Consider the following 25,332-nt stretch of genomic DNA (forward strand, 5'->3'; position numbering starts at 1 on the left):
TTCCTACTTTCATTGCTACCTGCTTGCTGGCTAGCCAGCTAGCCAGCCCTGTGGGCCTTGCTGCTGCTGCAGCCAAAAAACAAAAGGTGGTGCTGCTGCTGCTGCTTCTGCTGCTTCTGCTTCTGCTTGTGTCTGGCCGCTGTTGGAGCGTCCAGGCACAGGACTTCTGCTGCTGCTGACTAAATGGCCTCCTTAATTGGATCATTTGAGTAGCCAGCACACCTGTGCAGGTAGGGCATGACATGATAGGCAGCTGCCTTGATAGCGGGTGGGTGCTGAATGTTCCTAATTGACAAAATAAGATTAATGCTTATGAAGAAATATAAAATCTCATCCCTTCCCCAATATCGCGCCACACCCCTACCCCTTAATTCCCTGGTTGAACTTGATGGACATATGTCTTTTTTCGACCGTACTAACTATGTAACTATGTAACATAACATGGGGGGGGGGGGGGTCTCCTGGCTGTTCACACAGGTGTGTCATTGCTGTACATTGACCATGCATTGCTTCTGTGGTATTGCAAAGGGCAAAGACAAATGCTTCCAGCCATCCATTGCACTAATGGATTGGTCATCAGCTGGCTGTCTATGTCCCGCATCAATATAGACCAAAGTACAGAGGGTTAGGCTATGCTATTGTGCACCTACCTGATGCATCAGAAGGTGCGAGGCCCTTGCTAAATTCTGTGCACAGACTTTGAGATCTATACTTTAGACTGTATCTAAACCTGCTCCAACATGGACTGACATTCTGGCCTACTTTCAGCCGATGCGACTTGTCTGTCGCTGAACAGTCGCTTTTTATGTATTCAGCACCTATGTATAATGTTGTAAAAATGCTCTAGAAGCTAAAGTCGCAGAAATGTCACACATATTTGGCCTGCAACTTTCTGTGCGACAAATTCAGACAGGAAAAATCAGTATAAATCCTTAGAAAATTATCCCCCAGTGTCTCCATCTGCTGGCGGTATTGAATAAGCATTGCTGCACTAATGGGGTATGCATTAGACGAAAAAAAAGAAGAAAAAGAAGAATAATACGCCCAGAAAAGAGGCGAAAAGGAGAAAAACGTAAAAAAACGTGAAAAAAAAGTAAGAGGAAGAGAAGGGAAAAAAAGGTGGAAATGGGTTTAAAAGTGATTTCGGCGGAGAAATATATATATATATATATATATATATATATATATATATACGCGCACACACACACATATATATAAACGTATTCTCCGTTGAGATATTGCAGCCGCTGCTGTGTCCAGGCCCAGGAGCCTTAGCACTGTGCTGTGATGTCACTCAATACCACTGACATCACTAGGTGTAAACAACATCTCTCCTTTGCTGTGTATGTGACTATGGAGCTGTTTGGTGATGTCGTCTATTATGGCCTTCATAGAAGCAACAGGAGATTGTTGCATCCATCTAGAACCCTCAGAACTACAGTGCTATGATGTCACTCACTTCCACAGGCCTTGCAGAGTGTAAACAACAACAACCCAGCTTTGTTGTGTATGTAACCATAGGGATTTGTGATGTCACCTAGAACCTTCACAGCAGCGACAGCTTTATGAGGAGCATCAGCACTGCTCTGCCTGAGCAGAACCATCACCGCCATAGGTTGTCAAATAACCCGGGTTTAACCCACACAGGTAAGTCCAATGGGGTGCAGGCATGTCCTCTATGCTTACAGCTTCCGTGGGTGTTGGTTTGATACCGTTTGGGGACAGCCAAGGAGGCATCTGCAGGCAACAAAGGTAGGTGTGTGCTTGTGTGTGTGTTTCCTATGCAGATCCTAAGCCCAGTGTCACATGCAAGTAGGAGGAGTAAGAAGGGTTCCTGGCAAATCCGGGTTATGGATTGCATTTAAAAAGGCCCCGTGGGAGTGCAATGGGCCCCCTGTCTTGCTGCTTAGCAATAATGGTATGGGTTTAGGTTCTGCTGTGTGTACTGGTGGTTGACTGCCCCCCCAGCCCAGAGTGTGCATGGAAAATTGTCTGGCAGCCTCCCTGACAGCAAGCAGTGATAGTGCCCATGAAGGGCACCTTGTTGGGCCCGCCCCTTTCACGGTTATCGCTTCTCGGCCTTTTGGCTAAGATCAAGTGTAGTATCTGTTCTTATCAGTTTAATATCTGATACGTCCCCTATCTGGGGACCATATATTAAATGGATTTTTGAGAACGGGGGCCGATTTCGAAGCTTGCTTCCGTCGCCCTATGCATTGACCCGATATGGCAGTATCTTCGGGTACAGTGCACCACCCCCTTACAGGGTTAAAAAGAAAGATTCCTACTTTCATTGCTACCTGCTTGCTGGCTAGCCAGCTAGCCAGCCCTGTGGGCCTTGCTGCTGCTGCTGCAGCCAAAAAACAAAAGGTGGTGCTGCTGCTGCTTCTGCTGCTTCTGCTTCTGCTTGTGTCTGGCCGCTGTTGGAGCGTCCAGGCACAGGACTTCTGCTGCTGCTGACTAAATGGCCTCCTTAATTGGATCATTTGAGTAGCCAGCACACCTGTGCAGGTAGGGCATGACATGATAGGCAGCTGCCTTGATAGCGGGTGGGTGCTGAATGTTCCTAATTGACAAAATAAGATTAATGCTTATGAAGAAATATAAAATCTCATCCCTTCCCCAATATCGCGCCACACCCCTACCCCTTAATTCCCTGGTTGAACTTGATGGACATATGTCTTTTTTCGACCGTACTAACTATGTAACTATGTAACATAACATGGGGGGGGGGGGGGGGTCTCCTGGCTGTTCACACAGGTGTGTCATTGCTGTACATTGACCATGCATTGCTTCTGTGGTATTGCAAAGGCAAAGACAAATGCTTCCAGCCATCCATTGCACTAATGGATTGGTCATCAGCTGGCTGTCTATGTCCCGCATCAATATAGACCAAAGTACAGAGGGTTAGGCTATGCTATTGTGCACCTACCTGATGCATCAGAAGGTGCGAGGCCCTTGCTAAATTCTGTGCACAGACTTTGAGATCTATACTTTAGACTGTATCTAAACCTGCTCCAACATGGACTGACATTCTGGCCTACTTTCAGCCGATGCGACTTGTCTGTCGCTGAACAGTCGCTTTTTATGTATTCAGCACCTATGTATAATGTTGTAAAAAATGCTCTAGAAGCTAAAGTCGCAGAAATGTGACACATATTTGGCCTGCAACTTTCTGTGCGACAAATTCAGACAGGAAAAATCAGTATAAATCCTTAGAAAATTATCCCCCAGTGTCTCCATCTGCTGGCGGTATTGAATAAGCATTGCTGCACTGATGGGGTATGCATTAGACGAAAAAAAAGAAGAAAAAGAAGAATAATACGCCCAGAAAAGAGGCGAAAAGGAGAAAAACGTAAAAAAACGTGAAAAAAAAGTAAGAGGAAGAGAAGGGAAAAAAAGGTGGAAATGGGTTTAAAAGTGATTTCGGCGGAGAAATATATATATATATTATATATATATATATATATATACGCGCACACACACACATATATATAAACGTATTCTCCGTTGAGATATTGCAGCCGCTGCTGTGTCCAGGCCCAGGAGCCTTAGCACTGTGCTGTGATGTCACTCAATACCACTGACATCACTAGGTGTAAACAACATCTCTCCTTTGCTGTGTATGTGACTATGGAGCTGTTTGGTGATGTCGTCTATTATGGCCTTCATAGAAGCAACAGGAGATTGTTGCATCCATCTAGAACCCTCAGAACTACAGTGCTATGATGTCACTCACTTCCACAGGCCTTGCAGAGTGTAAACAACAACAACCCAGCTTTGTTGTGTATGTAACCATAGGGATTTGTGATGTCACCTAGAACCTTCACAGCAGCGACAGCTTTATGAGGAGCATCAGCACTGCTCTGCCTGAGCAGAACCATCACCGCCATAGGTTGTCAAATAACCGGGTTTAACCCACACAGGTAAGTCCAATGGGGTGCAGGCATGTCCTCTATGCTTACAGCTTCCCGTGGGTGTTGGTTTGATACCGTTTGGGGACAGCCAAGGAGGCATCTGCAGGCAACAAAGGTAGGTGTGTGCTTGTGTGTGTGTTTCCTATGCAGATCCTAAGCCCAGTGTCACATGCAAGTAGGAGGAGTAAGAAGGGTTCCTGGCAAATCCGGGTTATGGATTGCATTTAAAAAGGCCCCGTGGGAGTGCAATGGGCCCCTGTCTTGCTGCTTAGCAATAATGGTATGGGTTTAGGTTCTGCTGTGTGTACTGGTGGTTGACTGCCCCCCAGCCCAGAGTGTGCATGGAAAATTGTCTGGCAGCCTCCCTGACAGCAAGCAGTGATAGTGCCCATGAAGGGCACCTTGTTGGGCCCGCCCCTTTCACGGTTATCGCTTCTCGGCCTTTTGGCTAAGATCAAGTGTAGTATCTGTTCTTATCAGTTTAATATCTGATACGTCCCCTATCTGGGGACCATATATTAAATGGATTTTTGAGAACGGGGGCCGATTTCGAAGCTTGCTTCCGTCGCCCTATGCATTGACCCGATATGGCAGTATCTTCGGGTACAGTGCAACCACCCCCTTACAGGGTTAAAAAGAAAGATTCCTACTTTCATTGCTACCTGCTTGCTGGCTAGCTAGCCAGCTAGCAGCCTGTGGGCCTTGCTGCTGCTGCAGCCAAAAAACAAAAGGTGTGTGCTGCTGCTGCTTCTGCTGCTTCTGCTTCTGCTTGTGTCTGGCCGCTGTTGGAGCGTCCAGGCACAGGACTTCTGCTGCTGCTGACTAAATGGCCTCCTTAATTGGATCATTTGAGTAGCCAGCACACCTGTGCAGGTAGGGCATGACATGATAGGCAGCTGTCTTGATAGCGGGTGGGTGCTGAATGTTCCTAATTGACAAAATAAGATTAATGCTTATGAAGAAATATAAAATCTCATCCCTTCCCCAATATCGCGCCACACCCCCTACCCCTTAATTCCCTGGTTGAACTTGATGGACATATGTCTTTTTTCGACCGTACTAACTATGTAACTATGTAACATAACATGGGGGTGGGGGGGTCTCCTGGCTGTTCACACAGGTGTGTCATTGCTGTACATTGACCATGCATTGCTTCTGTGGTATTGCAAAGGCAAAGACAAATGCTTCCAGCCATCCATTGCACTAATGGATTGGTCATCAGCTGGCTGTCTATGTCCCGCATCAATATAGACCAAAGTACAGAGGGTTAGGCTATGCTATTGTGCACCTACCTGATGCATCAGAAGGTGCGAGGCCCTTGCTAAATTCTGTGCACAGACTTTGAGATCTATACTTTAGACTGTATCTAAACCTGCTCCAACATGGACTGACATTCTGGCCTACTTTCAGCCGATGCGACTTGTCTGTCGCTGAAACAGTCGCTTTTTATGTATTCAGCACCTATGTATAATGTTGTAAAAATGCTCTAGAAGCTAAAGTCGCAGAAATGTCACACATATTTGGCCTGCAACTTTCTGTGCGACAAATTCAGACAGGAAAAATCTGTATAAATCCTTAGAAAATTATCCCCCAGTGTCTCCATCTGCTGGCGGTATTGAATAAGCATTGCTGCACTGATGGGGTATGCATTAGACGAAAAAAAAGAAGAAAAAGAAGAATAATACGCCCAGAAAAGAGGCGAAAAGGAGAAAAACGTAAAAAAAACGTGAAAAAAAAGTAAGAGGAAGAGAGGGAAAAAAAGGTGGAAATGGGTTTAAAAGTGATTTCGGCGGAGAAATATATATATATATATATATAATATATATATATATATATATACGCGCACACACACACATATATATAAACGTATTCTCCGTTGAGATATTGCAGCCGCTGCTGTGTCCAGGCCCAGGAGCCTTAGCACTGTGCTGTGATGTCACTCAATACCACTGACATCACTAGGTGTAAACAACATCTCTCCTTTGCTGTGTATGTGACTATGGAGCTGTTTGGTGATGTCGTCTATTATGGCCTTCATAGAAGCAACAGGAGATTGTTGCATCCATCTAGAACCCTCAGAACTACAGTGCTATGATGTCACTCACTTCCACAGGCCTTGCAGAGTGTAAACAACAACAACCCAGCTTTGTTGTGTATGTAACCATAGGGATTTGTGATGTCACCTAGAACCTTCACAGCAGCGACAGCTTTATGAGGAGCATCAGCACTGCTCTGCCTGAGCAGAACCATCACCGCCATAGGTTGTCAAATAACCCGGGTTTAACCCACACAGGTAAGTCCAATGGGGTGCAGGCATGTCCTCTATGCTTACAGCTTCCCGTGGGTGTTGGTTTGATACCGTTTGGGGACAGCCAAGGAGGCATCTGCAGGCAACAAAGGTAGGTGTGTGCTTGTGTGTGTGTTTCCTATGCAGATCCTAAGCCCAGTGTCACATGCAAGTAGGAGGAGTAAGAAGGGTTCCTGGCAAATCCGGGTTATGGATTGCATTTAAAAAGGCCCCGTGGGAGTGCAATGGGCCCCTGTCTTGCTGCTTAGCAATAATGGTATGGGTTTAGGTTCTGCTGTGTGTACTGGTGGTTGACTGCCCCCCAGCCCAGAGTGTGCATGGAAAATTGTCTGGCAGCCTCCCTGACAGCAAGCAGTGATAGTGCCCATGAAGGGCACCTTGTTGGGCCCGCCCCTTTCACGGTTATCGCTTCTCGGCCTTTTGGCTAAGATCAAGTGTAGTATCTGTTCTTATCAGTTTAATATCTGATACGTCCCCTATCTGGGGACCATATATTAAATGGATTTTTGAGAACGGGGGCCGATTTCGAAGCTTGCTTCCGTCGCCCTATGCATTGACCCGATATGGCAGTATCTTCGGGTACAGTGCACCACCCCCTTACAGGGTTAAAAAGAAAGATTCCTACTTTCATTGCTACCTGCTTGCTGGCTAGCCAGCTAGCCAGCCCTGTGGGCCTTGCTGCTGCTGCAGCCAAAAAACAAAAGGTGGTGCTGCTGCTGCTTCTGCTGCTTCTGCTTCTGCTTGTGTCTGGCCGCTGTTGGAGCGTCCAGGCACAGGACTTCTGCTGCTGCTGACTAAATGGCCTCCTTAATTGGATCATTTGAGTAGCCAGCACACCTGTGCAGGTAGGGCATGACATGATAGGCAGCTGCCTTGATAGCGGCTGGGTGCTGAATGTTCCTAATTGACAAAATAAGATTAATGCTTATGAAGAAATATAAAATCTCATCCCTTCCCCAATATCGCGCCACACCCCTACCCCTTAATTCCCTGGTTGAACTTGATGGACATATGTCTTTTTTCGACCGTACTAACTATGTAACTATGTAACATAACATGGGGGGGGGGGGGGGGGGGGGGTCTCCTGGCTGTTCACACAGGTGTGTCATTGCTGTACATTGACCATGCATTGCTTCTGTGGTATTGCAAAGGCAAAGACAAATGCTTCCAGCCATCCATTGCACTAATGGATTGGTCATCAGCTGGCTGTCTATGTCCCGCATCATAGACCAAAGTACAGAGGGTTAGGCTATGCTATTGTGCACCTACCTGATGCATCAGAAGGTGCGAGGCCCTTGCTAAATTCTGTGCACAGACTTTGAGATCTATACTTTAGACTGTATCTAAACCTGCTCCAACATGGACTGACATTCTGGCCTACTTTCAGCCGATGCGACTTGTCTGTCGCTGAACAGTCGCTTTTTATGTATTCAGCACCTATGTATAATGTTGTAAAAATGCTCTAGAAGCTAAAGTCGCAGAAATGTCACACATATTTGGCCTGCAACTTTCTGTGCGACAAATTCAGACAGGAAAAATCAGTATAAATCCTTAGAAAATTATCCCCCAGTGTCTCCATCTGCTGGCGGTATTGAATAAGCATTGCTGCACTGATGGGGTATGCATTAGACGAAAAAAAAGAAGAAAAAGAAGAATAATACGCCCAGAAAAGAGGCGAAAAGGAGAAAAACGTAAAAAAACGTGAAAAAAAAGTAAGAGGAAGAGAAGGGAAAAAAAGGTGGAAATGGGTTTAAAAGTGATTTCGGCGGAGAAATATATATATATATATATATATATATATATATATATATATATGCGCACACACACACATATATATAAACGTATTCTCCGTTGAGATATTGCAGCCGCTGCTGTGTCCAGGCCCAGGAGCCTTAGCACTGTGCTGTGATGTCACTCAATACCACTGACATCACTAGGTGTAAACAACATCTCTCCTTTGCTGTGTATGTGACTATGGAGCTGTTTGGTGATGTCGTCTATTATGGCCTTCATAGAAGCAACAGGAGATTGTTGCATCCATCTAGAACCCTCAGAACTACAGTGCTATGATGTCACTCACTTCCACAGGCCTTGCAGAGTGTAAACAACAACAACCCAGCTTTGTTGTGTATGTAACCATAGGGATTTGTGATGTCACCTAGAACCTTCACAGCAGCGACAGCTTTATGAGGAGCATCAGCACTGCTCTGCCTGAGCAGAACCATCACCGCCATAGGTTGTCAAATAACCCGGGTTTAACCCACACAGGTAAGTCCAATGGGGTGCAGGCATGTCCTCTATGCTTACAGCTTCCCGTGGGTGTTGGTTTGATACCGTTTGGGGACAGCCAAGGAGGCATCTGCAGGCAACAAAGGTAGGTGTGTGCTTGTGTGTGTGTTTCCTATGCAGATCCTAAGCCCAGTGTCACATGCAAGTAGGAGGAGTAAGAAGGGTTCCTGGCAAATCCGGGTTATGGATTGCATTTAAAAAGGCCCCGTGGGAGTGCAATGGGCCCCTGTCTTGCTGCTTAGCAATAATGGTATGGGTTTAGGTTCTGCTGTGTGTACTGGTGGTTGACTGCCCCCCAGCCCAGAGTGTGCATGGAAAATTGTCTGGCAGCCTCCCTGACAGCAAGCAGTGATAGTGCCCATGAAGGGCACCTTGTTGGGCCCGCCCCTTTCACGGTTATCGCTTCTCGGCCTTTTGGCTAAGATCAAGTGTAGTATCTGTTCTTATCAGTTTAATATCTGATACGTCCCCTATCTGGGGACCATATATTAAATGGATTTTTGAGAACGGGGGCCGATTTCGAAGCTTGCTTCCGTCGCCCTATGCATTGACCCGATATGGCAGTATCTTCGGGTACAGTGCACCACCCCCTTACAGGGTTAAAAAGAAAGATTCCTACTTTCATTGCTACCTGCTTGCTGGCTAGCCAGCTAGCCAGCCCTGTGGGCCTTGCTGCTGCTGCAGCCAAAAAACAAAAGGTGGTGCTGCTGCTGCTTCTGCTGCTTCTGCTTCTGCTTGTGTCTGGCCGCTGTTGGAGCGTCCAGGCACAGGACTTCTGCTGCTGCTGACTAAATGGCCTCCTTAATTGGATCATTTGAGTAGCCAGCACACCTGTGCAGGTAGGGCATGACATGATAGGCAGCTGCCTTGATAGCGGGTGGGTGCTGAATGTTCCTAATTGACAAAATAAGATTAATGCTTATGAAGAAATATAAAATCTCATCCCTTCCCCAATATCGCGCCACACCCCTACCCCTTAATTCCCTGGTTGAACTTGATGGACATATGTCTTTTTTCGACCGTACTAACTATGTAACTATGTAACATAACATGGGGGGGGGGGGGGGGTCTCCTGGCTGTTCACACAGGTGTGTCATTGCTGTACATTGACCATGCATTGCTTCTGTGGTATTGCAAAGGCAAAGACAAATGCTTCCAGCCATCCATTGCACTAATGGATTGGTCATCAGCTGGCTGTCTATGTCCCGCATCAATATAGACCAAAGTACAGAGGGTTAGGCTATGCTATTGTGCACCTACCTGATGCATCAGAAGGTGCGAGGCCCTTGCTAAATTCTGTGCACAGACTTTGAGATCTATACTTTAGACTGTATCTAAACCTGCTCCAACATGGACTGACATTCTGGCCTACTTTCAGCCGATGCGACTTGTCTGTCGCTGAACAGTCGCTTTTTATGTATTCAGCACCTATGTATAATGTTGTAAAAATGCTCTAGAAGCTAAAGTCGCAGAAATGTCACACATATTTGGCCTGCAACTTTCTGTGCGACAAATTCAGACAGGAAAAATCAGTATAAATCCTTAGAAAATTATCCCCCAGTGTCTCCATCTGCTGGCGGTATTGAATAAGCATTGCTGCACTGATGGGGTATGCATTAGACGAAAAAAAAGAAGAAAAAGAAGAATAATACGCCCAGAAAAGAGGCGAAAAGGAGAAAAACGTAAAAAAACGTGAAAAAAAAGTAAGAGGAAGAGAAGGGAAAAAAAGGTGGAAATGGGTTTAAAAGTGATTTCGGCGGAGAAATATATATATATATATATATATATATATATATATACGCGCACACACACACATATATATAAACGTATTCTCCGTTGAGATATTGCAGCCGCTGCTGTGTCCAGGCCCAGGAGCCTTAGCACTGTGCTGTGATGTCACTCAATACCACTGACATCACTAGGTGTAAACAACATCTCTCCTTTGCTGTGTATGTGACTATGGAGCTGTTTGGTGATGTCGTCTATTATGGCCTTCATAGAAGCAACAGGAGATTGTTGCATCCATCTAGAACCCTCAGAACTACAGTGCTATGATGTCACTCACTTCCACAGGCCTTGCAGAGTGTAAACAACAACAACCCAGCTTTGTTGTGTATGTAACCATAGGGATTTGTGATGTCACCTAGAACCTTCACAGCAGCGACAGCTTTATGAGGAGCATCAGCACTGCTCTGCCTGAGCAGAACCATCACCGCCATAGGTTGTCAAATAACCCGGGTTTAACCCACACAGGTAAGTCCAATGGGGTGCAGGCATGTCCTCTATGCTTACAGCTTCCCGTGGGTGTTGGTTTGATACCGTTTGGGGACAGCCAAGGAGGCATCTGCAGGCAACAAAGGTAGGTGTGTGCTTGTGTGTGTGTTTCCTATGCAGATCCTAAGCCCAGTGTCACATGCAAGTAGGAGGAGTAAGAAGGGTTCCTGGCAAATCCGGGTTATGGATTGCATTTAAAAAGGCCCCGTGGGAGTGCAATGGGCCCCTGTCTTGCTGCTTAGCAATAATGGTATGGGTTTAGGTTCTGCTGTGTGTACTGGTGGTTGACTGCCCCCCAGCCCAGAGTGTGCATGGAAAATTGTCTGGCAGCCTCCCTGACAGCAAGCAGTGATAGTGCCCATGAAGGGCACCTTGTTGGGCCCGCCCCTTTCACGGTTATCGCTTCTCGGCCTTTTGGCTAAGATCAAGTGTAGTATCTGTTCTTATCAGTTTAATATCTGATACGTCCCCTATCTGGGGACCATATATTAAATGGATTTTTGAGAACGGGGGCCGATTTCGAAGCTTGCTTCCGTCGCCCTATGCATTGACCCGATATGGCAGTATCTTCGGGTACAGTGCACCACCCCCTTACAGGGTTAAAAAGAAAGATTCCTACTTTCATTGCTACCTGCTTGCTGGCTAGCCAGCTAGCCAGCCCTGTGGGCCTTGCTGCTGCTGCAGCCAAAAAACAAAAGGTGGTGCTGCTGCTGCTTCTGCTGCTTCTGCTTCTGCTTGTGTCTGGCCGCTGTTGGAGCGTCCAGGCACAGGACTTCTGCTGCTGCTGACTAAATGGCCTCCTTAATTGGATCATTTGAGTAGCCAGCACACCTGTGCAGGTAGGGCATGACATGATAGGCAGCTGCCTTGATAGCGGCTGGGTGCTGAATGTTCCTAATTGACAAAATAAGATTAATGCTTATGAAGAAATATAAAATCTCATCCCTTCCCCAATATCGCGCCACACCCCTACCCCTTAATTCCCTGGTTGAACTTGATGGACATATGTCTTTTTTCGACCGTACTAACTATGTAACTATGTAACATAACATGGGGGGGGGGGGGGGGGGTCTCCTGGCTGTTCACACAGGTGTGTCATTGCTGTACATTGACCATGCATTGCTTCTGTGGTATTGCAAAGGCAAAGACAAATGCTTCCAGCCATCCATTGCACTAATGGATTGGTCATCAGCTGGCTGTCTATGTCCCGCATCAATATAGACCAAAGTACAGAGGGTTAGGCTATGCTATTGTGCACCTACCTGATGCATCAGAAGGTGCGAGGCCCTTGCTAAATTCTGTGCACAGACTTTGAGATCTATACTTTAGACTGTATCTAAACCTGCTCCAACATGGACTGACATTCTGGCCTACTTTCAGCCGATGCGACTTGTCTGTCGCTGAACAGTCGCTTTTTATGTATTCAGCACCTATGTATAATGTTGTAAAAATGCTCTAGAAGCTAAAGTCGCAGAAATGTCACACATATTTGGCCTGCAACTTTCTGTGCGACAAATTCAGACAGGAAAAATCAGTATAAATCCTTAGAAAATTATCCCCCAGTGTCTCCATCTGCTGGCGGTATTGAATAAGCATTGCTGCACTGATGGGGTATGCATTAGACGAAAAAAAAGAAGAAAAAGAAGAATAATACGCCCAGAAAAGAGGCGAAAAGGAGAAAAACGTAAAAAAACGTGAAAAAAAAGTAAGAGGAAGAGAAGGGAAAAAAAGGTGGAAATGGGTTTAAAAGTGATTTCGGCGGAGAAATATATATATATATATATATATATATATATATATATATATATATATATGCGCACACACACACATATATATAAACGTATTCTCCGTTGAGATATTGCAGCCGCTGCTGTGTCCAGGCCCAGGAGCCTTAGCACTGTGCTGTGATGTCACTCAATACCACTGACATCACTAGGTGTAAACAACATCTCTCCTTTGCTGTGTATGTGACTATGGAGCTGTTTGGTGATGTCGTCTATTATGGCCTTCATAGAAGCAACAGGAGATTGTTGCATCCATCTAGAACCCTCAGAACTACAGTGCTATGATGTCACTCACTTCCACAGGCCTTGCAGAGTGTAAACAACAACAACCCAGCTTTGTTGTGTATGTAACCATAGGGATTTGTGATGTCACCTAGAACCTTCACAGCAGCGACAGCTTTATGAGGAGCATCAGCACTGCTCTGCCTGAGCAGAACCATCACCGCCATAGGTTGTCAAATAACCCGGGTTTAACCCACACAGGTAAGTCCAATGGGGTGCAGGCATGTCCTCTATGCTTACAGCTTCCCGTGGGTGTTGGTTTGATACCGTTTGGGGACAGCCAAGGAGGCATCTGCAGGCAACAAAGGTAGGTGTGTGCTTGTGTGTGTGTTTCCTATGCAGATCCTAAGCCCAGTGTCACATGCAAGTAGGAGGAGTAAGAAGGGTTCCTGGCAAATCCGGGTTATGGATTGCATTTAAAAAGGCCCCGTGGGAGTGCAATGGGCCCCTGTCTTGCTGCTTAGCAATAATGGTATGGGTTTAGGTTCTGCTGTGTGTACTGGTGGTTGACTGCCCCCCAGCCCAGAGTGTGCATGGAAAATTGTCTGGCAGCCTCCCTGACAGCAAGCAGTGATAGTGCCCATGAAGGGCACCTTGTTGGGCCCGCCCCTTTCACGGTTATCGCTTCTCGGCCTTTTGGCTAAGATCAAGTGTAGTATCTGTTCTTATCAGTTTAATATCTGATACGTCCCCTATCTGGGGACCATATATTAAATGGATTTTTGAGAACGGGGGCCGATTTCGAAGCTTGCTTCCGTCGCCCTATGCATTGACCCGATATGGCAGTATCTTCGGGTACAGTGCACCACCCCCTTACAGGGTTAAAAAGAAAGATTCCTACTTTCATTGCTACCTGCTTGCTGGCTAGCCAGCTAGCCAGCCCTGTGGGCCTTGCTGCTGCTGCAGCCAAAAAACAAAAGGTGGTGCTGCTGCTGCTTCTGCTGCTTCTGCTTCTGCTTGTGTCTGGCCGCTGTTGGAGCGTCCAGGCACAGGACTTCTGCTGCTGCTGACTAAATGGCCTCCTTAATTGGATCATTTGAGTAGCCAGCACACCTGTGCAGGTAGGGCATGACATGATAGGCAGCTGCCTTGATAGCGGGTGGGTGCTGAATGTTCCTAATTGACAAAATAAGATTAATGCTTATGAAGAAATATAAAATCTCATCCCTTCCCCAATATCGCGCCACACCCCTACCCCTTAATTCCCTGGTTGAACTTGATGGACATATGTCTTTTTTCGACCGTACTAACTATGTAACTATGTAACATAACATGGGGGGGGGGGGGGTCTCCTGGCTGTTCACACAGGTGTGTCATTGCTGTACATTGACCATGCATTGCTTCTGTGGTATTGCAAAGGCAAAGACAAATGCTTCCAGCCATCCATTGCACTAATGGATTGGTCATCAGCTGGCTGTCTATGTCCCGCATCAATATAGACCAAAGTACAGAGGGTTAGGCTATGCTATTGTGCACCTACCTGATGCATCAGAAGGTGCGAGGCCCTTGCTAAATTCTGTGCACAGACTTTGAGATCTATACTTTAGACTGTATCTAAACCTGCTCCAACATGGACTGACATTCTGGCCTACTTTCAGCCGATGCGACTTGTCTGTCGCTGAACAGTCGCTTTTTATGTATTCAGCACCTATGTATAATGTTGTAAAAATGCTCTAGAAGCTAAAGTCGCAGAAATGTCACACATATTTGGCCTGCAACTTTCTGTGCGACAAATTCAGACAGGAAAAATCAGTATAAATCCTTAGAAAATTATCCCCCAGTGTCTCCATCTGCTGGCGGTATTGAATAAGCATTGCTGCACTGATGGGGTATGCATTAGACGAAAAAAAAGAAGAAAAAGAAGAATAATACGCCCAGAAAAGAGGCGAAAAGGAGAAAAACGTAAAAAAACGTGAAAAAAAAGTAAGAGGAAGAGAAGGGAAAAAAAGGTGGAAATGGGTTTAAAAGTGATTTCGGCGGAGAAATATATATATATATATATATATATATATATATATATATATACGCGCACACACACACATATATATAAACGTATTCTCCGTTGAGATATTGCAGCCGCTGCTGTGTCCAGGCCCAGGAGCCTTAGCACTGTGCTGTGATGTCACTCAATACCACTGACATCACTAGGTGTAAACAACATCTCTCCTTTGCTGTGTATGTGACTATGGAGCTGTTTGGTGATGTCGTCTATTATGGCCTTCATAGAAGCAACAGGAGATTGTTGCATCCATCTAGAACCCTCAGAACTACAGTGCTATGATGTCACTCACTTCCACAGGCCTTGCAGAGTGTAAACAACAACAACACAGCTTTGTTGTGTATGTAACCATAGGGATTTGTGATGTCACCTAGAACCTTCACAGCAGCGACAGCTTTATGAGGAGCATCAGCACTGCTCTGCCTGAGCAGAACCATCACCGCCATAGGTTGTCAAATAACCCGGGTTTAACCCACACAGGTAAGTCCAATGGGGTGCATGCATGTCCTCTATGCTTACAGCTTCCCGTGGGTGTTGGTTTGATACCGTTTGGGGACAGCCAAGGAGGCATCTGCAGGCAACAAAGGTAGGTGTGTGCTTGTGTGTGTGTTTCCTATGCAGATCCTAAGCCCAGTGTCACATGCAAGTAGGAGGAGTAAGAAGGGTTCCTGGCAAATCCGGGTTATGGATTGCATTTAAAAAGGCCCCGTGGGAGTGCAATGGGCCCCTGTCTTGCTGCTTAGCAATAATGGTATGGGTTTAGGTTCTGCTGTGTGTACTGGTGGTTGACTGCCCCCCAGCCCAGAGTGTGCATGGAAAATTGTCTGGCAGCCTCCCTGACAGCAAGCAGTGATAGTGCCCATGAAGGGCACCTTGTTGGGCCCGCCCCTTTCACGGTTATCGCTTCTCGGCCTTTTGGCTAAGATCAAGTGTAGTATCTGTTCTTATCAGTTTAATATCTGATACGTCCCCTATCTGGGGACCATATATTAAATGGATTTTTGAGAACGGGGGCCGATTTCGAAGCTTGCTTCCGTCGCCCTATGCATTGACCCGATATGGCAGTATCTTCGGGTACAGTGCACCACCCCCTTACAGGGTTAAAAATAAAGATTCCTACTTTCATTGCTACCTGCTTGCTGGCTAGCCAGCTAGCCAGCCCTGTGGGCCTTGCTGCTGCTGCAGCCAAAAAACAAAAGGTGGTGCTGCTTCTGCTGCTTCTGCTTCTGCTTGTGTCTGGCCGCTGTTGGAGCGTCCAGGCACAGGACTTCTGCTGCTGCTGACTAAATGGCCTCCTTAATTGGATCATTTGAGTAGCCAGCACACCTGTGCAGGTAGGGCATGACATGATAGGCAGCTGCCTTGATAGCGGGTGGGTGCTGAATGTTCCTAATTGACAAAATAAGATTAATGCTTATGAAGAAATATAAAATCTCATCCCTTCCCCAATATCGCGCCACACCCCTACCCCTTAATTCCCTGGTTGAACTTGATGGACATATGTCTTTTTTCGACCGTACTAACTATGTAACTATGTAACATAACATGGGGGGGGGGGGGTCTCCTGGCTGTTCACACAGGTGTGTCATTGCTGTTGTCACGATGCCGGCTGGCAGGTAGTGGATCCTCTGTGCCAGAGAGGGATTGGCGTGGACCGTGCTAGTGGACCGGTTCTAAGCCACTACTGGTTTTCACCAGAGCCCGCCGCAAAGCGGGATGGTCTTGCTGCGGCGGTAGTGACCAGGTCGTATCCACTAGCAACGGCTCACCTCTCTGGCTGCTGAAGATAGGCGCGGTACAAGGGAGTAGGCAAAAGCAAGGTCGGACGTAGCAGAAGGTCGGGGCAGGCAGCAAGGATCGTAGTCAGGGGCAACGGCAGAAGGTCTGGAAACACAGGCAAGGAACACACAAGGAACGCTTTCACTGGCACTAAGGCAACAAGATCCGGCAAGGGAGTGCAGGGGAAGTGAGGTGATATAGGGAAGTGCACAGGTGAACACACTAATTGGGACCACTGCGCCAATCAGCGGCGCAGTGGCCCTTTAAATCGCAGAGACCCGGCGCGCGCGCGCCCTAGGGAGCGGGGCCGCGCGCGCCGGGACAGAACAGACGGAGAGCGAGTCAGGTAGGGGAGCCGGGGTGCGCATCGCGAGCGGGCGCTACCCGCATCGCGAATCGCATCCCGGCTGGCAGCGGAATCGCAGCGCCCCGGGTCAGAGGACATGACCGGAGCGCTGCCGCGGGGAGAGTGAAGCGAGCGCTCCGGGGAGGAGCGGGGACCCGGAGCGCTCGGCGTAACAGTACCCCCCCCCTTGGGTCTCCCCCTCTTCTTGGAGCCTGAGAACCTGAGGAGCAGACTTTTGTCTAGGATGTTGTCCTCAGGTTCCCAGGATCTCTCTTCAGGACCACAACCCTCCCAGTCCACTAAAAAAAAATTTTTCCCTCTGACCTTTTTGGCAGCTAAAATTTCTTTGACCGAGAAGATGTCCGAGGAGCCAGAAACAGGAGTGGGAGGAACAGATTTGGGAGAAAAACGGTTGAGGATGAGTGGTTTGAGAAGAGAGACGTGAAAGGCATTAGGGATACGAAGAGAGGGAGGAAGAAGAAGTTTATAAGAGACAGGATTAATTTGACACAAAATTTTGAAAGGACCAAGATAGCGTGGTCCCAACTTGTAGCTAGGGACACGGAAGCGGACATATTTAGCGGAGAGCCATACCTTGTCTCCAGGGGAAAAAACGGGGGGAGCTCTTCTTTTCTTATCCGCGAACTTCTTCATGCGTGATGAAGCCTGTAAGAGAGAATTTTGGGTCTCTCTCCATATGATGGAAAGGTCACGAGAAATTTCATCCACAGCGGGCAGACCAGAGGGCAAGGGAGTAGGGAGGGGGGGAAGAGGGTGACGGCCGTACACCACGAAAAATGGGGATTTGGAGGAAGACTCAGAGACCCTGAAGTTATACGAGAATTCGGCCCATGGGAGGAGATCTGCCCAGTCATCCTGGCGGGAGGAAACAAAATGTCGCAAATAATCACCCAAGATCTGGTTAATCCTTTCTACTTGTCCATTGGACTGGGGATGATATGCAGAAGAAAAATTTAATTTAATCTTGAGTTGTTTACAGAGAGCCCTCCAGAATTTAGACACGAATTGGACGCCTCTATCCGAGACAATCTGCGTAGGCAACCCGTGAAGACGAAAAATGTGTACAAAAAATTGTTTAGCCAACTGAGGCGCAGAAGGAAGACCAGGAAGAGGGATGAAATGTGCCATTTTGGAGAATCGATCAACGACCACCCAAATAACAGTGTTGCCACGGGAAGGGGGTAAATCAGTAATAAAATCCATACCAATCAGAGACCAAGGCTGTTCGGGGACAGGCAGAGGATGAAGAAAACCAGCGGGCTTCTGGCGAGGAGTCTTATCCCGGGCACAGATAGTGCAGGCTCGCACAAAGTCCACAACATCCGTCTCCAGAGTCGGCCACCAATAGAAGCGGGAGATGAGTTGCACAGATTTCTTGATACCCGCATGACCTGCGAGATGGGAGGAGTGACCCCATTTGAGGATTCCGAGGCGTTGGCGAGGAGAAACAAAGGTCTTTCCTGGAGGAGTCTGCCTGATGGAGGCAGGAGAAGTGGAGATCAGGCAGTCAGGTGGAATGATGTGTTGCGGAGAGAGTTCAACTTCTGAGGCATCCGAGGAACGAGAGAGAGCATCGGCCCTAATGTTCTTATCGGCAGGACGAAAGTGAATCTCAAAATTAAATCGGGCAAAGAACAGAGACCACCGGGCCTGGCGAGGATTCAGCCGTTGGGCAGACTGGAGGTAGGAGAGGTTCTTGTGGTCGGTGTAGATAATAACAGGAGAACTTGATCCCTCCAGCAGATGCCTCCATTCCTCAAGTGCTAATTTGATGGCTAGAAGCTCTCGATCCCCGATGGAGTAGTTCCTCTCCGCTGGAGAGAAGGTCCTAGAGAAAAAACCACAAGTGACAGCATGCCCGGAAGAATTTTTTTGTAGAAGAACAGCTCCAGCTCCCACTGAGGAGGCATCAACCTCCAATAGGAAGGGTTTGGAAGGGTCAGGTCTGGAGAGGACGGGAGCCGAAGAAAAGGCAGACTTGAGTCGTTTAAAGGCGTCTTCTGCTTGAGGAGGCCAGGACTTGGGATCAGCATTTTTTTTGGTTAAAGCCACGATAGGAGCCACAATGGTAGAAAAATGTGGAATAAATTGCCTGTAATAATTGGCGAACCCCAAAAAGCGTTGGATAGCACGGAGTCCGGAGGGGCGTGGCCAATCTAAGACGGCAGAGAGTTTGTCTGGATCCATCTGTAGTCCCTGGCCAGAGACCAAATATCCTAGAAAAGGAAGAGATTGGCATTCAAACAGACATTTCTCAATTTTGGCATAGAGTTGGTTGTCACGAAGTCTCTGAAGAACCATACGGACATGCTGGCGGTGTTCTTCTAGATTGGCAGAAAAAATTAGGATATCGTCCAGATATACAACAACACAGGAGTATAACAAATCACGAAAAATTTCATTGACAAAGTCTTGGAAGACGGCAGGGGCGTTGCACAGTCCAAAGGGCATGACCAGATACTCAAAGTGTCCATCTCTGGTGTTAAATGCCGTTTTCCACTCGTCCCCCTCTCTGATGCGGATGAGGTTATAGGCGCCTCTTAAGTCCAATTTAGTGAAGATGTGGGCACCTTGGAGGCGATCAAAGAGTTCAGAGATGAGGGGTAAGGGGTAGCGGTTCTTAACCGTGATTTTATTAAGACCGCGGTAGTCAATGCAAGGACGTAGGGAGCCATCTTTTTTGGACACAAAGAAAAATCCGGCTCCGGCAGGAGAGGAGGATTTACGGATAAAGCCCTTTTTTAGATTCTCCTGGACGTATTCGGACATGGCAAGAGTCTCTGGGGCAGAGAGAGGATAAATTCTGCCCCTGGGTGGAGTAGTGCCCGGGAGGAGGTCGATAGGGCAATCATAAGGCCTGTGAGGAGGTAGAGTCTCAGCTTGTTTTTTGCAGAAAACATCCGCGAAGTCCATATAGGCCTTAGGGAGACCGGTTACTGGAGGAACCACAGAGTTACGGCAAGGGTTACTGGGAACCGGTTTTAGACAGTTCTTGGAACAAGAGGACCCCCAACTCTTGATCTCCCCAGTGGACCAATCCAGGGTAGGGGAATGAAGTTGAAGCCAGGGAAGTCCAAGGAGAATTTCCGAGGTGCAATTGGGGAGGACCAAAAGTTCAATCCTCTCATGATGAGATCCGATGCTCATAAGAAGGGGCTCCGTGCGGAAACGTATGGTACAGTCCAATCTTTCATTATTTACACAATTGATGTAGAGGGGTCTGGCGAGACTGGTCACCGGGATGTTGAACCTGTTGACGAGAGAGGCCAAAATAAAATTTCCTGCAGATCCTGAGTCCAAGAAGGCCACTGTAGAGAAGGAGAAGGCAGAGGCAGACATCCGCACAGGCACAGTAAGACGTGGAGAAGCAGAGTAGACATCAAGGACTGTCTCACCATTGTGCGGAGTCAGCGTACGTCTTTCCAGGCGAGGAGGACGGATAGGACAATCTCTCAGGAAGTGTTCGGTACTAGCACAGTACAGGCAGAGGTTCTCCATACGGCGTCGTGTCCTCTCTTGAGGTGTCAGGCGAGACCGGTCGACCTGCATAGCCTCCACGGCGGGAGGCACAGGAACAGATTGCAGGGGACCAGAGGAGAGAGGAGCCGAGGAGAAGAAACGCCTCGTGCGAACAGAGTCCATATCTTGGCGGAGTTCCTGACGCCTTTCGGAAAAACGCATGTCAATGCGAGTGGCTAGGTGAATAAGTTCATGTAGATTAGCAGGAATTTCTCGTGCGGCCAGAACATCTTTAATGTTGCTGGATAGGCCTTTTTTGAAGGTCGCGCAGAGGGCCTCATTATTCCAGGACAACTCTGAAGCAAGAGTACGGAATTGTACGGCATACTCGCCAACGGAAGAATTACCCTGGACCAGGTTCAACAGGGCAGTCTCAGCAGAAGAGGCTCGGGCAGGTTCCTCAAAGACACTTCGGATTTCCGAGAAGAAGGAGTGTACAGAGGCAGTGACGGGGTCATTGCGGTCCCAGAGCGGTGTGGCCCATGACAGGGCTTTTCCGGACAGAAGGCTGACTACGAAAGCCACCTTAGACCTTTCAGTGGGAAACAGGTCCGACATCATCTCCAGATGCAGGGAACATTGGGAAAGAAAGCCACGGCAAAACTTAGAGTCCCCATCAAATTTATCCGGCAAGGATAAGCGTATCCCAGGAGCGGCCACTCGCTGCGGAGGAGGTGCAGGAGCTGGCGGAGGAGATGACTGCTGAAGCTGTGGTAGTAACTGTTGTAGCATAACGGTCAGTTGAGACAGCTGTTGGCCTTGTTGCGCTATCTGTTGTGACTGCTGGGCGACCACCGTGGTGAGGTCAGCGACAACTGGCAGAGGAACTTCAGCGGGATCCATGGCCGGATCTACTGTCACGATGCCGGCTGGCAGGTAGTGGATCCTCTGTGCCAGAGAGGGATTGGCGTGGACCGTGCTAGTGGACCGGTTCTAAGCCACTACTGGTTTTCACCAGAGCCCGCCGCAAAGCGGGATGGTCTTGCTGCGGCGGTAGTGACCAGGTCGTATCCACTAGCAACGGCTCACCTCTCTGGCTGCTGAAGATAGGCGCGGTACAAGGGAGTAGGCAAAAGCAAGGTCGGACGTAGCAGAAGGTCGGGGCAGGCAGCAAGGATCGTAGTCAGGGGCAACGGCAGAAGGTCTGGAAACACAGGCAAGGAACACACAAGGAACGCTTTCACTGGCACTAAGGCAACAAGATCCGGCAAGGGAGTGCAGGGGAAGTGAGGTGATATAGGGAAGTGCACAGGTGAACACACTAATTGGGACCACTGCGCCAATCAGCGGCGCAGTGGCCCTTTAAATCGCAGAGACCCGGCGCGCGCGCGCCCTAGGGAGCGGGGCCGCGCGCGCCGGGACAGAACAGACGGAGAGCGAGTCAGGTAGGGGAGCCGGGGTGCGCATCGCGAGCGGGCGCTACCCGCATCGCGAATCGCATCCCGGCTGGCAGCGGAATCGCAGCGCCCCGGGTCAGAGGACGTGACCGGAGCGCTGCCGCGGGGAGAGTGAAACGAGCGCTCCGGGGAGGAGCGGGGACCCGGAGCGCTCGGCGTAACAGCTGTACATTGACCATGCATTGCTTCTGTGGTATTGCAAAGGCAAAGACAAATGCTTCCAGCCATCCATTGCACTAATGGATTGGTCATCAGCTGGCTGTCTATGTCCCGCATCAATATAGACCAAAGTACAGAGGGTTAGGCTATGCTATTGTGCACCTACCTGATGCATCAGAAGGTGCGAGGCCCTTGCTAAATTCTGTGCACAGACTTTGAGATCTATACTTTAGACTGTATCTAAACCTGCTCCAACATGGACTGACATTCTGGCCTACTTTCAGCCGATGCGACTTGTCTGTCGCTGAACAGTCGCTTTTTATGTATTCAGCACCTATGTATAATGTTGTAAAAATGCTCTAGAAGCTAAAGTCGCAGAAATGTCACACATATTTGGCCTGCAACTTTCTGTGCGACAAATTCAGACAGGAAAAATCAGTATAAATCCTTAGAAAATTATCCCCCAGTGTCTCCATCTGCTGGCGGTATTGAATAAGCATTGCTGCACTGATGGGGTATGCATTAGACGAAAAAAAAGAAGAAAAAGAAGAATAATACGCCCAGAAAAGAGGCGAAAAGGAGAAAAACGTAAAAAAACGTGAAAAAAAAGTAAGAGGAAGAGAAGGGAAAAAAAGGTGGAAATGGGTTTAAAAGTGATTTCGGCGGAGAAATATATATATATATATATATATATATATATATATATATATATACGCGCACACACACACATATATATAAACGTATTCTCCGTTGAGATATTGCAGCCGCTGCTGTGTCCCGGCCCAGGAGCCTTAGCACTGTGCTGTGATGTCACTCAATACCACTGACATCACTAGGTGTAAACAACATCTCTCCTTTGCTGTGTATGTGACTATGGAGCTGTTTGGTGATGTCGTCTATTATGGCCTTCATAGAAGCAACAGGAGATTGTTGCATCCATCTAGAACCCTCAGAACTACAGTGCTATGATGTCACTCACTTCCACAGGCCTTGCAGAGTGTAAACAACAACAACCCAGCTTTGTTGTGTATGTAACCATAGGGATTTGTGATGTCACCTAGAACCTTCACAGCAGCGACAGCTTTATGAGGAGCATCAGCACTGCTCTGCCTGAGCAGAACCATCACCGCCATAGGTTGTCAAATAACCCGGGTTTAACCCACACAGGTAAGTCCAATGGGGTGCAGGCATGTCCTCTATGCTTACAGCTTCCCGTGGGTGTTGGTTTGATACCGTTTGGGGACAGCCAAGGAGGCATCTGCAGGCAACAAAGGTAGGTGTGTGCTTGTGTGTGTGTTTCCTATGCAGATCCTAAGCCCAGTGTCACATGCAAGTAGGAGGAGTAAGAAGGGTTCCTGGCAAATCCGGGTTATGGATTGCATTTAAAAAGGCCCCGTGGGAGTGCAATGGGCCCCTGTCTTGCTGCTTAGCAATAATGGTATGGGTTTAGGTTCTGCTGTGTGTACTGGTGGTTGACTGCCCCCCAGCCCAGAGTGTGCATGGAAAATTGTCTGGCAGCCTCCCTGACAGCAAGCAGTGATAGTGCCCATGAAGGGCACCTTGTTGGGCCCGCCCCTTTCACGGTTATCGCTTCTCGGCCTTTTGGCTAAGATCAAGTGTAGTATCTGTTCTTATCAGTTTAATATCTGATACGTCCCCTATCTGGGGACCATATATTAAATGGATTTTTGAGAACGGGGGCCGATTTCGAAGCTTGCTTCCGTCGCCCTATGCATTGACCCGATATGGCAGTATCTTCGGGTACAGTGCACCACCCCCTTACAGGGTTAAAAAGAAAGATTCCTACTTTCATTGCTACCTGCTTGCTGGCTAGCCAGCTAGCCAGCCCTGTGGGCCTTGCTGCTGCTGCAGCCAAAAAACAAAAGGTGGTGCTGCTGCTGCTGCTGCTTCTGCTTCTGCTTGTGTCTGGCCGCTGTTGGAGCGTCCAGGCACAGGACTTCTGCTGCTGCTGACTAAATGGCCTCCTTAATTGGATCATTTGAGTAGCCAGCACACCTGTGCAGGTAGGGCATGACATGATAGGCAGCTGCCTTGATAGCGGGTGGGTGCTGAATGTTCCTAATTGACAAAATAAGATTAATGCTTATGAAGAAATATAAAATCTCATCCCTTCCCCAATATCGCGCCACACCCCTACCCCTTAATTCCCTGGTTGAACTTGATGGACATATGTCTTTTTTCGACCGTACTAACTATGTAACTATGTAACATAACATGGGGGGGGGGGGGGGTCTCCTGGCTGTTCACACAGGTGTGTCATTGCTGTACATTGACCATGCATTGCTTCTGTGGTATTGCAAAGGCAAAGACAAATGCTTCCAGCCATCCATTGCACTAATGGATTGGTCATCAGCTGGCTGTCTATGTCCCGCATCAATATAGACCAAAGTACAGAGGGTTAGGCTATGCTATTGTGCACCTACCTGATGCATCAGAAGGTGCGAGGCCCTTGCTAAATTCTGTGCACAGACTTTGAGATCTATACTTTAGACTGTATCTAAACCTGCTCCAACATGGACTGACATTCTGGCCTACTTTCAGCCGATGCGACTTGTCTGTCGCTGAACAGTCGCTTTTTATGTATTCAGCACCTATGTATAATGTTGTAAAAATGCTCTAGAAGCTAAAGTCGCAGAAATGTCACACATATTTGGCCTGCAACTTTCTGTGCGACAAATTCAGACAGGAAAAATCAGTATAAATCCTTAGAAAATTATCCCCCAGTGTCTCCATCTGCTGGCGGTATTGAATAAGCATTGCTGCACTGATGGGGTATGCATTAGACGAAAAAAAAGAAGAAAAAGAAGAATAATACGCCCAGAAAAGAGGCGAAAAGGAGAAAAACGTAAAAAAACGTGAAAAAAAAGTAAGAGGAAGAGAAGGGAAAAAAAGGTGGAAATGGGTTTAAAAGTGATTTCGGCGGAGAAATATATATATATATATATATATATATATATATATATATATATATACGCGCACACACACACATATATATAAACGTATTCTCCGTTGAGATATTGCAGCCGCTGCTGTGTCCAGGCCCAGGAGCCTTAGCACTGTGCTGTGATGTCACTCAATACCACTGACATCACTAGGTGTAAACAACATCTCTCCTTTGCTGTGTATGTGACTATGGAGCTGTTTGGTGATGTCGTCTATTATGGCCTTCATAGAAGCAACAGGAGATTGTTGCATCCATCTAGAACCCTCAGAACTACAGTGCTATGATGTCACTCA

The 25,332-nt window shown here is 47.7% G+C and overlaps 8 non-coding genes across 8 annotated transcripts; all 8 read left to right on the top strand.

Moving 5' to 3' along the window:
- Positions 1-2,067: 2,067 nt before the first annotated feature.
- Positions 2,068-2,258, top strand: LOC130337184 (U2 spliceosomal RNA). Its single transcript, XR_008878125.1, has one exon. It is a non-coding gene; the product is annotated as a U2 spliceosomal RNA (small nuclear RNA).
- A 2,087-nt stretch (positions 2,259-4,345) lies between these two features.
- LOC130337193 (U2 spliceosomal RNA) lies at positions 4,346-4,536 on the top strand. The gene has a single exon (XR_008878133.1). It is a non-coding gene; the product is annotated as a U2 spliceosomal RNA (small nuclear RNA).
- A 2,093-nt stretch (positions 4,537-6,629) lies between these two features.
- Positions 6,630-6,820, top strand: LOC130337185 (U2 spliceosomal RNA). Its single transcript, XR_008878126.1, has one exon. It is a non-coding gene; the product is annotated as a U2 spliceosomal RNA (small nuclear RNA).
- A 2,092-nt stretch (positions 6,821-8,912) lies between these two features.
- On the top strand, positions 8,913-9,103 carry LOC130337186 (U2 spliceosomal RNA). Its single transcript, XR_008878127.1, has one exon. It is a non-coding gene; the product is annotated as a U2 spliceosomal RNA (small nuclear RNA).
- A 2,083-nt stretch (positions 9,104-11,186) lies between these two features.
- Positions 11,187-11,377, top strand: LOC130337187 (U2 spliceosomal RNA). The gene has a single exon (XR_008878128.1). It is a non-coding gene; the product is annotated as a U2 spliceosomal RNA (small nuclear RNA).
- Positions 11,378-13,474: 2,097 nt separating this feature from the next.
- LOC130337188 (U2 spliceosomal RNA) lies at positions 13,475-13,665 on the top strand. Its single transcript, XR_008878129.1, has one exon. It is a non-coding gene; the product is annotated as a U2 spliceosomal RNA (small nuclear RNA).
- A 2,087-nt stretch (positions 13,666-15,752) lies between these two features.
- On the top strand, positions 15,753-15,943 carry LOC130337189 (U2 spliceosomal RNA). Its single transcript, XR_008878130.1, has one exon. It is a non-coding gene; the product is annotated as a U2 spliceosomal RNA (small nuclear RNA).
- Positions 15,944-23,660: 7,717 nt separating this feature from the next.
- On the top strand, positions 23,661-23,851 carry LOC130337191 (U2 spliceosomal RNA). The gene has a single exon (XR_008878131.1). It is a non-coding gene; the product is annotated as a U2 spliceosomal RNA (small nuclear RNA).
- Positions 23,852-25,332: the final 1,481 nt, after the last annotated feature.

The sequence above is a fragment of the Hyla sarda genome, unplaced genomic scaffold, assembly GCF_029499605.1.
Source record: "Hyla sarda isolate aHylSar1 unplaced genomic scaffold, aHylSar1.hap1 scaffold_492, whole genome shotgun sequence".
Taxonomy (NCBI): Eukaryota; Metazoa; Chordata; class Amphibia; order Anura; family Hylidae; genus Hyla; species Hyla sarda.